At 36.7% G+C, this 14,603-nt stretch overlaps 1 pseudogene; it reads left to right on the forward strand.

Moving 5' to 3' along the window:
- The first annotated feature begins 13,920 nt into the window (after positions 1–13,920).
- On the forward strand, positions 13,921–14,376 carry LOC129073051 (60S ribosomal protein L17-like; annotated as a pseudogene).
- The last annotated feature ends 227 nt before the right edge of the window (positions 14,377–14,603 follow it).

The following is a 14,603-nucleotide window of genomic DNA, read 5'->3' on the forward strand; positions in this document are numbered from 1 at the left end:
CTTTCAGTTGGACAACAGGTTTTTCTTCCCCTTCTGCCCTCATATAATACTTTCTGTCTCCTCTGCAGTGTAAATAATCTACTTTGCAATCTGGTTATTTGAGTGGATGTCTGTTGTCTTTAGAAACTATGCTCTCTGAGGGCAAGGACCTTGTTTTATTTATTTATTCTTTTGTTAATTTATTCATGCAGGGAATGATAATTGTGTAATGATGGTTCATCCATGCTTTCAATGCTCTTATTGTCTAAGTAAAAGAGAAAAACCCTCAATCCATTTTTAAAGACCGTGCTAATGTTAATACTGAGTATTTACAAAAAGTTGTGCAAATGCAGAGAGAATCACCTCAACTCTTGTTCTTGCATCCTCCCTTGTCTTTCTGCTTCTGCACTTGACGCCCTAAAATCCAATGCGCACTCAACAGTCAGAGGAACCTATTAAAATATATTAGATTATATTAATTCCCCACTCTAAAATTTCAGTTTAAGCTTCTACCGGTCTTACAAAGTCAGCGGAATCTGGTGGCTGCATTTCTCTCCAATTGCACCTCAGTCTCACTGTCTCCATTCAGTGCTTTCGGAATCGAGCTTGCTCTCTAGCTTAGCACCTTTGAACTAGTGGTACCTTTCTCTGCGCGACTGGCTCCTTCTTGTCATTCAGAGCTCTGCTCTAGCAGCTGGATGCCTGACACCTGATGTAAGTAATTATCCAGGCACCACCCATGGTCATATGGCCCGCATTACTCTAATCCTGACGCAGTTGTAGTCCCTGCCTATTTACTTTCTTTTGTTCCTTCCCTTCCCTTCCTCTGTCTCTCCCTCCCTCCCTTCCTTCCTTTGTTCTTTCCATCCTCCATTCTCTTGCTCTCTCCTTTTCTTTCTTCCCTCTCTCCTCCACCTTTTTTTCATTTTTCTTTCTTAACTTTGTGTCTCTCTTTGCACCCCATGTCTGCTTCATGATAAGCGTTCAATAAATACTCTTTGAGCATGTGAACAGATGGATAGAATCCTGAATTTTGAAGGATTTTCTGGGTGGAATGGGAGAGGGGTGCTTTTCAGAAAGAGAAAACAGCACGTTATTCAAAGTCACAGAACGGTGGACAAGTGCATTAGACGTATTTTGGCATGGCTAGAACAGGGAGCGTGAGTAGAGCTTGGAGGGAGCAGGAAAACAAAAGATGAGAATGGAAAGGTTTGCTATGTCTATACCCCCTCCCATCCCCCCAGTAAATGGTTTTTCAACCTGAAACCTGGTTTCTTCATTGACGCAAAGGAATGCAGGCTTCTGCCACTTCTGACATTGCTGCCAGCAACAAAGACAGGGAAGTGGCTTTGAAAAAGATACTGACGACTTTGCTTTGTTGTAGTAACTCATTTTAGAGTCTTGACTTTTTTGTAAGGATAATTTTTTTACTGTTTAATGAGTAGATTGGAAACATATTACTGAGCTTGGGAAATCCAAACATGGAAACATGGATATCATCATTTTGTGTCATTCATTCGTTCACAACAAATACTGCAAGGGGCAGTTTTATGGTAGATATTTTTTTGTTTGAGCTTTATTTGTTTATAGGTTTAAGAACAATTTTGGGAGACAGTGAAGAGGCTTTCATTTACTCCTCATCTGAAACAACAGTAATGCTTATCTCAAAGGACAGCTATACAACTTAAATGACTTAAAATGTAGCAAGTGCTTGGGGAAGTCCTTGGTATAAATTGTTAGCCTTTATCATCATTGTAATCATATGCTGCTCTAATAATGAGAAACTGGAACTTTATTGAAGGAATTTTACACTGGGTTCAGAAATCTACTGTGAGCCCTGGCTGGTGTGTGTGGCTCAGTGGATTGAGCGCCGGCCTGTGAACCAAACGGTCGTTAGTTCGATTCTCAGTCAGGGCACAAGCCTGGGTTGCGAGCCAGGTCCCCAGGAAGGGGATGCACGGGGAGGCAACCACACATTGGTGTTTCACTCTCCTTCTCCCTCCCTTCCCCTCTCTCTAAAAATAAGTAAGTAAATAAGATCTTTTAACAAATTTATTCTTAAAAATCTACTGTGAATGTGTTTTCATTTTTCTGGAGACACATTTGCCATTTGCTATTGTGGTGGCTATTGCTTGATAATGATGATTAATGTCTTTTTCTGCATGCTTGTAAAACATGGTGTAAATGAGGACCACTCAGATGAATTGTATCAAGGCCATTGTTTTCATATGTAAAAACAATACAAAGGCCAGAATAAACCAGGGAGATGCTGGATAAAGGTGAAAAGAGACATCTCACCAGAAGAAGTCTTTTCTAGGATAAAAAGAGCTTGCTTTTCTAATTCATTTAGAGGGCTTACCGCTAAGGCCCTGTCTCTGTCTGCTCCGACCCTTCTCACCAAGACTCTAGGCTGGCTGTGTCTGTGGTTCTGCAACTCAGCTGCCACGGAGGGCAGGAAGGAAGGGTGGACCTGTTGAGATTTCCTGTCTCACTGTGAGTCACTGATACTGAGCACCTCTGGTACTTCACTGCTTACTATCCGGAAAGCAGGAATGTGGCTTCAGAAGTCAAAACGGAACCATTGCTCTGTGGCTTTGCATATGATAACTGCTCTCACCACTGCCAACAAGCGTGTTATGCACTTCTGCCTCCGGTGGAAGCCAGAAACCGAAAGTAGGGGGCTCCACTACCCATGGTTAGAAGATAATGCGCTTGTGAGAAAGAACATCCTTAAGCATCACTTAAGGATGCCGTGGAAAAGGAGAATCATTTGGCAAACTTTCCAATTCTGACTCACCTGGGAGAGACTTGTGAGCCTGTCTCACACCTACTTTCCCTCCCATGCGCTGCCTGCATGCACTGCAAGCAAACTGAAATTGAAAATGGGATTTTGAAATTCCTGTAACTAGATGCCTTGTAACTACAAATTTGAAAGTAATTCCTGTTTGTGGAGGAAAATGTGAAAGGGATCAATTTTTATGGAGAAAGTCTGTTCAAAGGGAATGATAGCTGTACCACCTACCTTCTAAGTCTGCTGGGAGAAATAATATAATAATAATGATAACAGCTGTTGAGCACTTGTTTTACACTTGGCATTATATTTTATATACATTATTCCTAATCCTCACAACAACACACACAAGCGCTTCATTATACCAGCTGCCTTGATACGAGATACATTATGTAATAGTGCTTTGAAAGTATTAGTCATTATATAAAGGCATTTTTATATAAGGATATAATTATAATTAACATTAGTAAAAATTCCAGGTATAATATTTTACTTTGTTTACAAAGAGCATGAGCTTTGAAGTTACACTCAAGTAGGTTCAGATACCTCTTTCCCCAGTTATATCTGTAGGACCACTGCTAAATCTCTCTGGGCCTTGATATCCTCCCCTGCAAAATGGGTTCAATAACAGTGAATGCTTAAGATTACAACGTTCATAAGGATCATGTGTAGAAATTCCACAACTGTGTTTGACACATAGAAGGTTCATCACAAATATGGACTCACTTTATTTTTCCTAGAGAGAGTAGAACCGATGCAAAAATTTAGTACTGTTAATTATGTATTTGACCATTTTTCAGAGTGCTTGCAGAAATACTAAGAAAGAGGAAGGACAGATATAAGAGTGAGCAATAATGGAATATTATAGATGAAGGATTTTGCTGCCCATAGGAAAATACTTTGATTGTTCTCATAAGGTGTATTTCAAAGTAACTGCTTGCATTACAGACTTGAAAACAAAGTTGTGATGGAAAAAGCAATTGTTAAAAATGCATTTAATTTGCTTAACATTGTCTGATCATAGCAACATAACTTGACTCTAGGGCTTTGGTAGGGAGGTTGCAATGAATTCAGTTGTGATATGAATTAATTTAAATTGCTAGTGATTGAGTGGCTGCCTCAGAACACCAGAAACCCGGCCTCTTATACTCCATATTCATTGAAGATACAGATTAAGTTGTGTAGTGATCACTGTGGTGTTTTGCAGAATTAGATATTTTCAATATTTTTTGTTCACATGATTAAACTTTTGTTTTTATCCATGAAAGCTGGGTGAGTTCTCAAAGTGATAATTATTTTATAAACCAACAGTTTGTCTTCTCAACCTTTCCTTAATTTTCAATTTCAGAGTAGAAAATAATAGTAGTACTTTTTTTCTCTTTAAATCAATACAAGTTACTTTCAAAATACCCTTCATGACATACTCTACTTTTTTTTTCTTTTATTGATTTAGAAAGAGGGGAAGGGAAAGAATGAGAGGGGGAGAGAAACATCAATGCAAGAGAGAAACACTGACTGGGGACTGAATCTGCAATCTAGGCATGTGCCCTGACTGGGAATAGAACCAATGACCATTCGGTTTGCAGGATGATGCCTAACCAATTGAATCACACCAGCCAGAGCTATTCTCTACCTTTCATGGAAAATTTTATAAATGTGGAGTTTTTTAGTGCATTTAATAGACTCAGAAAATACATTGGCATTGCCCTGGTATGTGCCTGAAGCATTACTGCTTTCTGTCCAGCAAGCTTTTTATAGGCTTGAGCACTGTGTTACTGTGTTAGGCCTGAAGACAGTAAATAAGTAGCATTCTTTTTAGCAATTTAGGAAGGTTAAAACACTGGGTTCTAATTATATCTGCACCACAAAAACTAAAGTATACTTTGTAAAGGAAAGGCACAAAGATTGGAATAAACCTTCCTAAATAATGACAAACTACTACAAGGTCTTCATTTTTTTTCACAGTATCTGCTCACAAAATTCTTACTCTACCTGTGCCTACAACCTCTACTACTGAAAAAGTTCCAGTTACAGGCAACACATTGAGTATATGACCCTGATAATTTCTTGTATATTATGTTGTCAGGGGCTGGACAGTTGTAGTTTCCTATGGTAGTTGATATTTATTGATAAATATTTGATAGATTGTTGAAATGATATTATCCAGATATATGAGTCTACCTCTTCAGAAAGGATAGAAGGTGTTAAAAGGCAATGAGTGAAATGTAATAGCCCTCTCTTTTAGGAGCACTTTATATAATATTTGTAGGAACCAAGTTAACTAATGGCAACAGCATTGGTTGTAGCTTTTATTGTTCATAGATGCCCTGAGGATATAGCAAAAAAGTATGTTAATGCCACCATTATTGCTAAGCTTCACATGAGTTTTTTAGTCATGAAAGGGGATTTTCTAGTTGTTTAGTAGAATTCTAAACAAGCTCTACTTGCTTATGATAGGATTATTCTTAGACTAAAATATAAGCTGTGCATTTTTCCCATATTTTAGATATTTGATATCCCTTATCCGCACAATAAAGAACCCACATCTAAGGAACAGCAATTTGCTAGTGAGTCACATGGAAAAGAAACCTGAGTGTTTTTCATGGCAAAGGAATTTAACAGTGATGATGTAAAGTGGGCAAACTGAACCTTGCCTCTCTCCAAGAATATTTTTTTCTCTTCCTTTCCCCTTAATCTTCCACATGTTATATAAACTAAATCTAGAAAGGTTCGTCATTTTCAAAATAATTATATTTAACACAAGAAGCAACAAAGAGCAATTTGGAAAAGTGAAACTGTTTTACTAGTTTTTCTTATAAAAGCAGAAATATTCCTTTTAAGTTCTCAAATATGCAGAGGTGAAACTTTTATTGAAGGAGTTAAGATGGTGGTGAGGCTTCAGCCATAACAGATGTACTTGTCCTTAGAGAATTGGAGTTCTTACTTGATTCTGAAGTTGGGATCTCCCCTCTACTATTACCCCCTACTCCTAATATTTAACCCAAACATCTATTTGTCCTGTCACAGTGAACCCTCATTTCACTCACAAATGTTCAAATCTGATGCTTGGCTTCTGACTGCTCAGGTACTGTCTTGATCCAGGTTGGCTTCTTGTACCTTCTATGACAAAGACACATTGGGGTCTGTTATGCATCAGAACCACCTGGAGACCTTGTTAAAACACTGTTTTCTGGGCCCCATCTCTGGACTTTCTGGAATGGTGCTTGAGAAGCAGCATTTCTAACAAGTCCTCAGGTGGTGCTGATGCTGCCGGTCAAGAGTGCACTTGAGGACCACTGGTACGGTGTGAAAAGCCTGTGATAGGAAGCTGAGGAAATCCTTCCTTTATCTAGTTTCATAACTATCCTTCTCTAAAACACTAATGTGTTACCTCTGTGTCTTGTTTCTTCATTTGTAGAACAAAAAAGGTTGAGCTGGTAAACTCTTGCTCAGTATTTCTCAATTTTTCTGTCCATCTCAAAAAAGAATTTGTGGCATAATCACTTCAGTGAAAAAGTCTCATTCCTATGGCTTTTCCTTTGACTACATATCCTAGTCTCATCGAAAATGTTAGGAGAAAAGGTTAGAAGCACCTCAGTTTGTTATGAGCATGAAATAGTTCACAATCAAATTTTTAGATCCGAGTTACCCAAATGATGTGTGTGAAGAATTTATAGGTTGCTGAAATATTGTTTCCCTTGGACCCTGAGATATCAGAACCCTATAGGTAGTTCATATTTAAAAGTGTTCCTTGACCCCAGCAAGCTCTTTAAATATTGTGATTTCCTATGTACCATGATATGGCAGAGTTTGGAAAACACTGTTACATTAAATAAAATGACTTTGCTCCTTTATATGTTCTGCAGATCTGACATTCTTCATATCAATTTTATTTAGAAATGAACACAGCTATATGATAAAACCTGAAGATCAGAATAAGAATGAACAAAATGGAGTCTAAAAAAATATAAAAGATCAATTAAACCAAGAGGTAGAATGTTGAAAAGATAAACAAAATTGACAAACCTTTAACTAGACTCATCAGGGAAAAAAGAGAGAGGATTCAAATAAATAAGTTCAGAAATGAAAGAGAAGTAACACCTGACACCACAGAAATACAAAGGATTGTAAGAAAATATTTCAAGCAACTAAATGTCAACAGATTCGATAATATGAAGACAATGGATAAATTTTTAGAAATATATAATTGTCCAAACTGAATCAGAAAATCTGAATAGACTGATTACAACTAGTGAAATTGAAGCAGTAATAAAAAAAAACTACCAACAAACAAAAGTCTTGAACTGCAGGGAGTCACAGGGGGATTTTTAGCAAAAAAAATCAAAGAACTAACACCTATCCTTCTCAAACTATTCTAAAAAATTCAAGAAGAAAAAGACTCCCCTCCTTAAACACACTTTATGATCCTAATCCCCAAAACAAGTAAAAACACAACAAAGAAAGAAAATTACAAGCCAATATCTCTGATGAGCATAGATACTAAAATCCTCAACAAAATATTAGCAAACTGGATCCAGCAATACATTAAAAAGATCATATGCCATAATCAAGTGGGATTTGTTTGAGAGATGCAAGGTCGGTAAAATATCTACAAATCAATTAACATGTTATATCACATGAGCAAAATAAAGGATAAATATCATGCGATCATATCAATAGATGCAGAAAAAGCATTTGATAAAATCTAGCACACATTTATGATAAAAACTCTCAGCAAAGTGGGAATAGAGGGAACCTTCCTGAATATAAAAAAGGCGATATATGACAAAACCACTTCCAGCATTATACTCAATGGGCAAAAACTAAAAGTGTTTTTCCTTAAAATCAGGAATGAGACAGGGATGACCTCTTTCAGAAATCTTATTCAGCATAGTACTGAAAGTCCTAGCCATAGCAATAAGACAAGAAGAATAAATAAAAGGTATCCAAAATTGGAAAGGAAGAAATAAAGCTGTCACTACTTGCAGATGACATAATACTGTATATAGAGAACCCTAAAAGTGCCTCCAAGAAACTACTAGAATTGATAAATGAATTCAGTAAATTAGCAGGATACAAATAAATATCTAGAAATCAGTTGCACTTTTATACAAAATGAACTATCACAAAGGGAAACTAAAAAAATGGTCCCATTAACAATTACATAGAAAAATACTTAAAAATAAATTTAACTAAGGATATAAAAGACTTGTACTTGGAAATTTGTAAGACACTGAAGAAAGAAATAGAAGAAGATACAAATAAGTGGAAGCATATATTGTATTCATAAATAAGTAGAATTAACATAATTAAAATGTCCATACTATCCAAAACAATCTATAAATTCAACACAATTTCTATCAAGGTACCAGTGGTATATTTCACAGAACAGAACAAATATTCCAAAAATTTATATAAAACTACAGAATACCCAGAATAGCCACAACAATCTTGAGAAAGAAGAACAAAGTGGGAAAGATAACAATACTTGATATCAAACAATACTACAAGGCCATAGTAATCAAAACAGCATTGCACCAGCATATAAACAGACATTTAGATAAACAAAAGTATATATTTTTGATACTTTTAATCAAATCTTAATCTTTTTTTGATACTCACAAAAAGATTATAGATCAAAACAAAAGTATCTTTTTTGATACTTTTAATCAAATCTTAATCTTTTTTTGATACTCATAAAAAGTATGAGTATTTTGTTCATAGTAGAACAAAATAGAGAGCCCAGAAATAAACCTACACCTTTGTGGTCAATAAATATTTGACAAATTAGGCAAAAACATAGAATGAGGTAAAGACAATCTATTCAATAAATTGGTGTTGGGAAAATTGGACAGATATGTGCAAAAAAAGTATAACTAGACCATCTTCTTACACAATGCAGAAGAATAAAATAAAAATGGATTGAAGACTTAAATGCTAGGCTAGAATCACAAAATTCCTGGAAGAAAACATAGGCAATGTAATCTTGGATGTTTCTTGTAGTGATGTATCTCTTTGGGCAAGGGAAACAAAAGAAAAATAAACAAATTGGACTACATTTAACTAAAACTTTTTTGCACAGCAAAAGAAACCATCAACAAAATGAAAAGACAACCTATTAAATGAGAGAATATTTTCACCAATGTTATATCTGATAAGAGGTAAACCGAAATTTATAAAGAACTTATAAAATTCAATACCCCCCAAACAAATAAGCCAATTAAAAACTGGGCAAAGGACCTGAAATAGACCTTTCTTTTAAAAGGACATATAGATGGCCAATAGATGTATGAAAAGATGTTCAATATCACTAATATTCAGAGCAATGCCAATTAAAACCATAATGAGCTATCGCTTCACACCTGTCAGCATGGCCATCATCAATAAATCAACAAGCAACAAGTGCCGGCGAGGATGTGGAGAAAGGGGAACCCTAGTATGCTATTGGTGGGAATGCATATTGGTGCAGCTACTGGGGAAAACAGAATGGAATTTCCTCAAAATAAAAATGAAACTGTTTTAGGACCCAGCAATTCCACTTCTGGAAATAAATTAGGAGAAGACTGAAGCGCTAATTCAAAAGAATATATGCATCTCCATGTTCTTTGCTGTTTACAATAGCCAAGATTAGGGAGCAGCTTAACTGCCCATCAGTAAATGAGTGGATAAAAAAGCAGTGATACATTTACATGATGGAATACTACTCAGCCATAGAAAAGAAGGAAACTTTTCTTTTTGTGGCAGCATAGATGGACCTGGATAATACAATGCTAAGTGAAATAAGCCAATCAGAGAAAGTCAAATACGTATTTCACTTATATGTGGAATTTAAAGAACAAAATAAATGAACAAAATGGAAACAGACTTCTAGATACAGAAAACAGACTGACAGCTCTCAGAGGGGAGAGAGGTTGGAGAGCTGGGTGAAAATGGTGAAGGGATTAAAAAAACCAAACTCAGAGACACAGACAACAGTGTTGTGATTATAAGAGGGAAAAGGGGGGATGTAGAAGAGGGTAAAAAGGGATAAACGGGGACAGAAAGAGTCTTGACTTTGGATGGTGAACACATAATATAATCTACAGATGATATATAATTGTACACTTGAAACCTATATAATTTTATTAACCAATATCACCTCAATAAACTCAATAAAAATTTAAAAATAAAAAATTAAACAAAAATCCAAAAAAGAAAAAATCTGGTTGTAGTATGCCAATTTATTATTTTAAATGTTAGCTAAAACACTGCCATCATTCTTGACGCCTTTTACCATGATATAGGAATTTGATAGGGTGTGGAAGAGATACTTTGATTTTCCTGAAGTGACCTGGGCAAGAGCTCTTCAGTCCAGCACTGCATCGTTTTTTGTTGAATTCTCCATCTGCACACTGGGCTTTGTGGGTGCATAAAGAAGAAGTGAAGCACTGTGATTGACCAGAAGTGGAGGATCCTGTGTCTGTGGGCACATGTACAGTGGCTGTAGTTTGAGGCTGGAGAACAGGGAAGAATGGTGCGAAAGTCCTTGAGTGGGACTTTCAAATTTCCTGTAAGTATAGGCATTACTTTCATCTGAGTCTGTGTCTTCACTGAAATCCCATAGAACTCCAGATAGAGTCTGGATATATCCTACTGTATCCTCAGATGCTAGTACGGAGCTTGGAACAAGATGGGTGCTCAAAACTTGGCTTGAGCTGCTTGGTAAAAGATTGGCAGAGAGCCCCTACTGTCTGGGAACCTATATTATTTACACAACATATAGAAGGAACCCTGAAATGGGAAATGACATGGAAGAGAAGTGTTTCACTCTACAGACTGAATATGACTTACTACATTCACAGTTCTCCTGCCTTTCAACTTATTAATAACTCGTTTTCTAGGTGGTCTAATTCCTGATTGTTTTTAGAAAAATAGTGTTCTGTTATCTTGTTTACTAATTAATCTTTAAATGTTTGTCACCTTTTTTATATAGTAAATTTCCAAAGCCTCTCTGCTTGCTCAAGCATTGTCTAATTTATTGCTTAAATTGTTTAATCTGAACTATGAGCTACTGAGAGAGCTGCTTTCCATTACCAATTGCCCCCTCTGCCATGAAAAACTATGCCAAAACTCTTTAACATTTTATATCAAAGCCAATACAATATGGCCCTTACACACCATGAATAAAATTAATTTATAAAAATCTATCATTTTTGTGGTACTACCAAGCTGATTTTTTATGTCCAGTTAGTCATTTACTTTTAGTAGAAGGAAAAAGTGACAACATTGTGGTCAGTTCTTGAGAAAAAAAAATGGCAAAGATCAGAAGGCACTTAAGGATGCCCTAGCTCTGAACTGAAGAAAAATATCACTTCTCTGGAGTTCAGTTCCATTTTATACTTCTCTTTCAAACTTCATTTCTCAGTTTATTACTCATTACTGATAAAGCTATGTTTGATGCTGGTTGGGCAAGATTGCGAAATGGTCAGTCATGCATTATTTTTTTTTAAAGTTGCTTCTGGCTCAAAAGAATCTGAAGATCACTGTTCTTCGATAGGAGACTCTTCTAGATTTACATTCCAACAGATATGAAATTCCTTTCCTTTATGATCCACATCTTCTTTATGTAAGCTGGGCCTTCTCATACCCCATACAACCATCAGCTTATAATTTGCATATTTCTACTGCAGAACATTGTCCTGGTTTCCCCAGGAACATTTCTACTGTTATTCTCTTGAGTATTAAAAACAAGTGTAATGTGCACAAGACAGCTGTTTGCTAACAGTCCCTGCAACCATCAACACCATCATCCCCAAAGCGTCAACCTGTCATCTCATAGTATTCCATCTAGTCCTTGTCTGTCTACTTCTCAACAGGCGCTCCAGCTCCTAGACACAGGGACCTTGTCCTGTATCCCCTGCATTTGTTCTAGTGTTTAATGCAGAACTGAACACCACATGGATATTTAATAAACAACTGCTGAGTCACTTTGAATTACATTAAAAATTTCCATATCCTCAGGACTAATCAAAAAAGTAACTGGACCTACTCCTGCTCTCTAGTCTGAAAACTATCATGAAAAATAAGATGAATGAAGATTACTGGGAAGTAAAAATCAAAGGGCAACGCAAAATAGTTCAAAGAAGGGTGAGAAGAAGAAGAATTCCCCCCATTCACTAAAATAAACGCAAGATGGATAAAAGACTTAAATATAAGTCGTGACACAATAAAATTCCTAGAGGAAAACAGGCAGGAAAATTTCAGATATCCCGCACAGAAATGCTTTCACCCATACATTGTCTAGGGCAAGGGATATAAAGGAAAGAATAAACAAGTGAGACTACATCAAATTAAAAAATCTTCTGCATGGCTAAAGGAAACATCAACAAAATGGAAAGGAAACCAACTGTATGGAAAAATGTATTTGCCAATGATAACTCAGACAGGAGTTTGATGTCCAAAATATATAAAGAACTCAAATGACTCCACAGCAGAAAGACAAACAATTCAATTAAAAAATGGGCAAAGGATCTGAACAGACACTTCTCCAAGGAGGACATACAGAGGGTCCATAGACACATGAAAAAATGCTCAACATCACTACTCATTAGACAGATGCAAATTACAACCACATGAGGTACCGTCTCACACCAGCCAGAATGGCCATCATAAACAAATCAACAAACAAATGCTGGCGAAGTTGTGAAGAAAAGGGAACCCTAGTACACCATTGGTGGGAATGCAGACTGGTGTAGTCACCGTGGAAAACTGTATGGAATTTCCTCAAAAAACTAAAGATGGAACTGCCTTTAAACCCAGCAATACCACTGCTGGGACTATATCCTAAGAATCCGGAAACTCCAATTCAGGAGAACCTATGCACCCCAAGTTCAGAGCAGCATTATTTACAATAGCCAAGTGCTGGAAACAGCCTAAGTGCCCATCAGTGTAAATGAGTGGATCAAAAAACTGTGGTACATTTACACAACAGAATACTATGCAGTAAAAAGAAAGAAGGAACTCCTACCTTTCATGACAACCTGGATGGAACTGGAGAGTATTATTCTAAGTGAAATAAGCCAGGAAGTGAAAGATAAAGAAACTATGATCTCACCTATAAGTGGAACTAATCAACAAAACAAACATGGGAGCAAAATAGAACCAGAGACTTGGAAATGAAGAACAAACTGAGGGGAGAGAGGTGGGGGAAAATGGGGGAAAGAAGGGGAAGGGGAAGCAAAGGAACACGAATAGAGGACTCATGGGCACGGACAGTGGGGGATTGACTGTATGAGTCGGGGGGTGGGGGTAGGGGTGAGCAATGGGGAAAAAGGTGGGACAACTGTAACTGAAAAACAATAAAAAAAATTCCCCCTTAACCTAGTCCTATCTCTGCTACAGAAAGGGGATGTTTGGTAAATGTCTGGTAAAAGTTACAACACACATGGCATGTTGTGATTGTCACATGTACCAGCAGCATATAGCAAAACAGCTCAACATTTTTTTTTAAGCCTGAAGTTCTCATAGAAAGCTCTGTGTTTATTTCATGTTATTTCTTTGATTTCTTGATTAGTAAGCTTGTGTATAAATAATGAAAAGTACTTCTCCAAGTCCATGACTAATTCCTAGCTATTAACTCAGTGCTCAGACACTAGCTTTTACTGCATTCTCTTCTCCAGGGCAAACCTTGTGAATGTCATGTGCCCAAAGTAAGACAGAGAACAGAGGTCATCTGTTAACTTTAGAACCATCACATGGGCTTCTCAGAGTGCTGTGTGCTACAACTGTGACCTCATATTGCTCTGTATGATGGCTTGGTTAACCTCCAGTTTTTAAAATTTACTTTTGCTCTCTTGCTTTTTTATAGTTACATTATAAAATCTTTCACTTCATACATCTTTTCCATCCTTTCCAGTGTCTAGTGGAATAATTAGCATCTTAATAAATAATTATTGAATCATGTTGATTTGAATTTAAAATTTAAAAGAAATTTAAAAATACTATTTTTGGGAAATCTCCCAGTAGCCTCTGTTCTTCCTCTTCCCAAAAGCGACCAGAAGTCACCTCTGAAGATAGTTCGCTATTCACTTGACCCAAAAAACCCCACAAAATTATGCAAATTATGAGGTTCAAATCTTCGGGTTCACTTCAAGAACACCCATGAAATTGCCCAGGCCATAAAAGGTATGCATATTCGAAAAGCCACCAAGTATCTGAAAGATGTCACTTTGAAGAAGCAGTGTGTCCCATTCCATTGATACAATGGTGGAGTTGGTAGGTGTGCCCAGGTCAAACAGTGGGGCTGAACACAGGGTCGGTGGCCCAAAAAGAGTGTTGAGTTTTTGCTGCACATGCTTAAAAATGCAGAGAATAATGCTGAACTTAGGGGTTTAGATGTAGATTCTCTCGTCATTGAGCACATCCAGGTGGACAAAGCTCCCAAGATGTGATGTAGAACCTACAGAGCTCATGGGAGGATCAACCCATACATGAGCTCTCCCTGCCACATTGAGATGATACTCACTGAAAAAGAACAGATTGTTCCTACACCAGAAGAGGAAGTTGCACAGAAGAAAAAGATATCCCAGAGGAAACTGAAGAAACAAAAGCTTATGGCTCGGGAGTAAATTCAGCATAAAATAAGTAAAATAAATACTAGTAAAAGTAAAAAAAAAAATTACTATTTTTGTTTTCAGGATGAAAGTTCTACATAATATATATAGAATAATACTATTATTGAGTAACTTTTGTGAATTAAAACTTATACAATATTATAAAAATAGTTAAGCAAAATTGCCATTTAACCCAAACTGGGCAATTGCATACAAGCATAGTCAGGTCATGGCTGTTTTCT

Source organism: Pteronotus mesoamericanus, unplaced genomic scaffold (genome assembly GCF_021234165.1).
Source record: "Pteronotus mesoamericanus isolate MK-2021 breed Mesoamerican mustached bat unplaced genomic scaffold, CSHL_Meso_final contig_116, whole genome shotgun sequence".
In the NCBI taxonomy this organism is placed as follows: domain Eukaryota; kingdom Metazoa; phylum Chordata; class Mammalia; order Chiroptera; family Mormoopidae; genus Pteronotus; species Pteronotus mesoamericanus.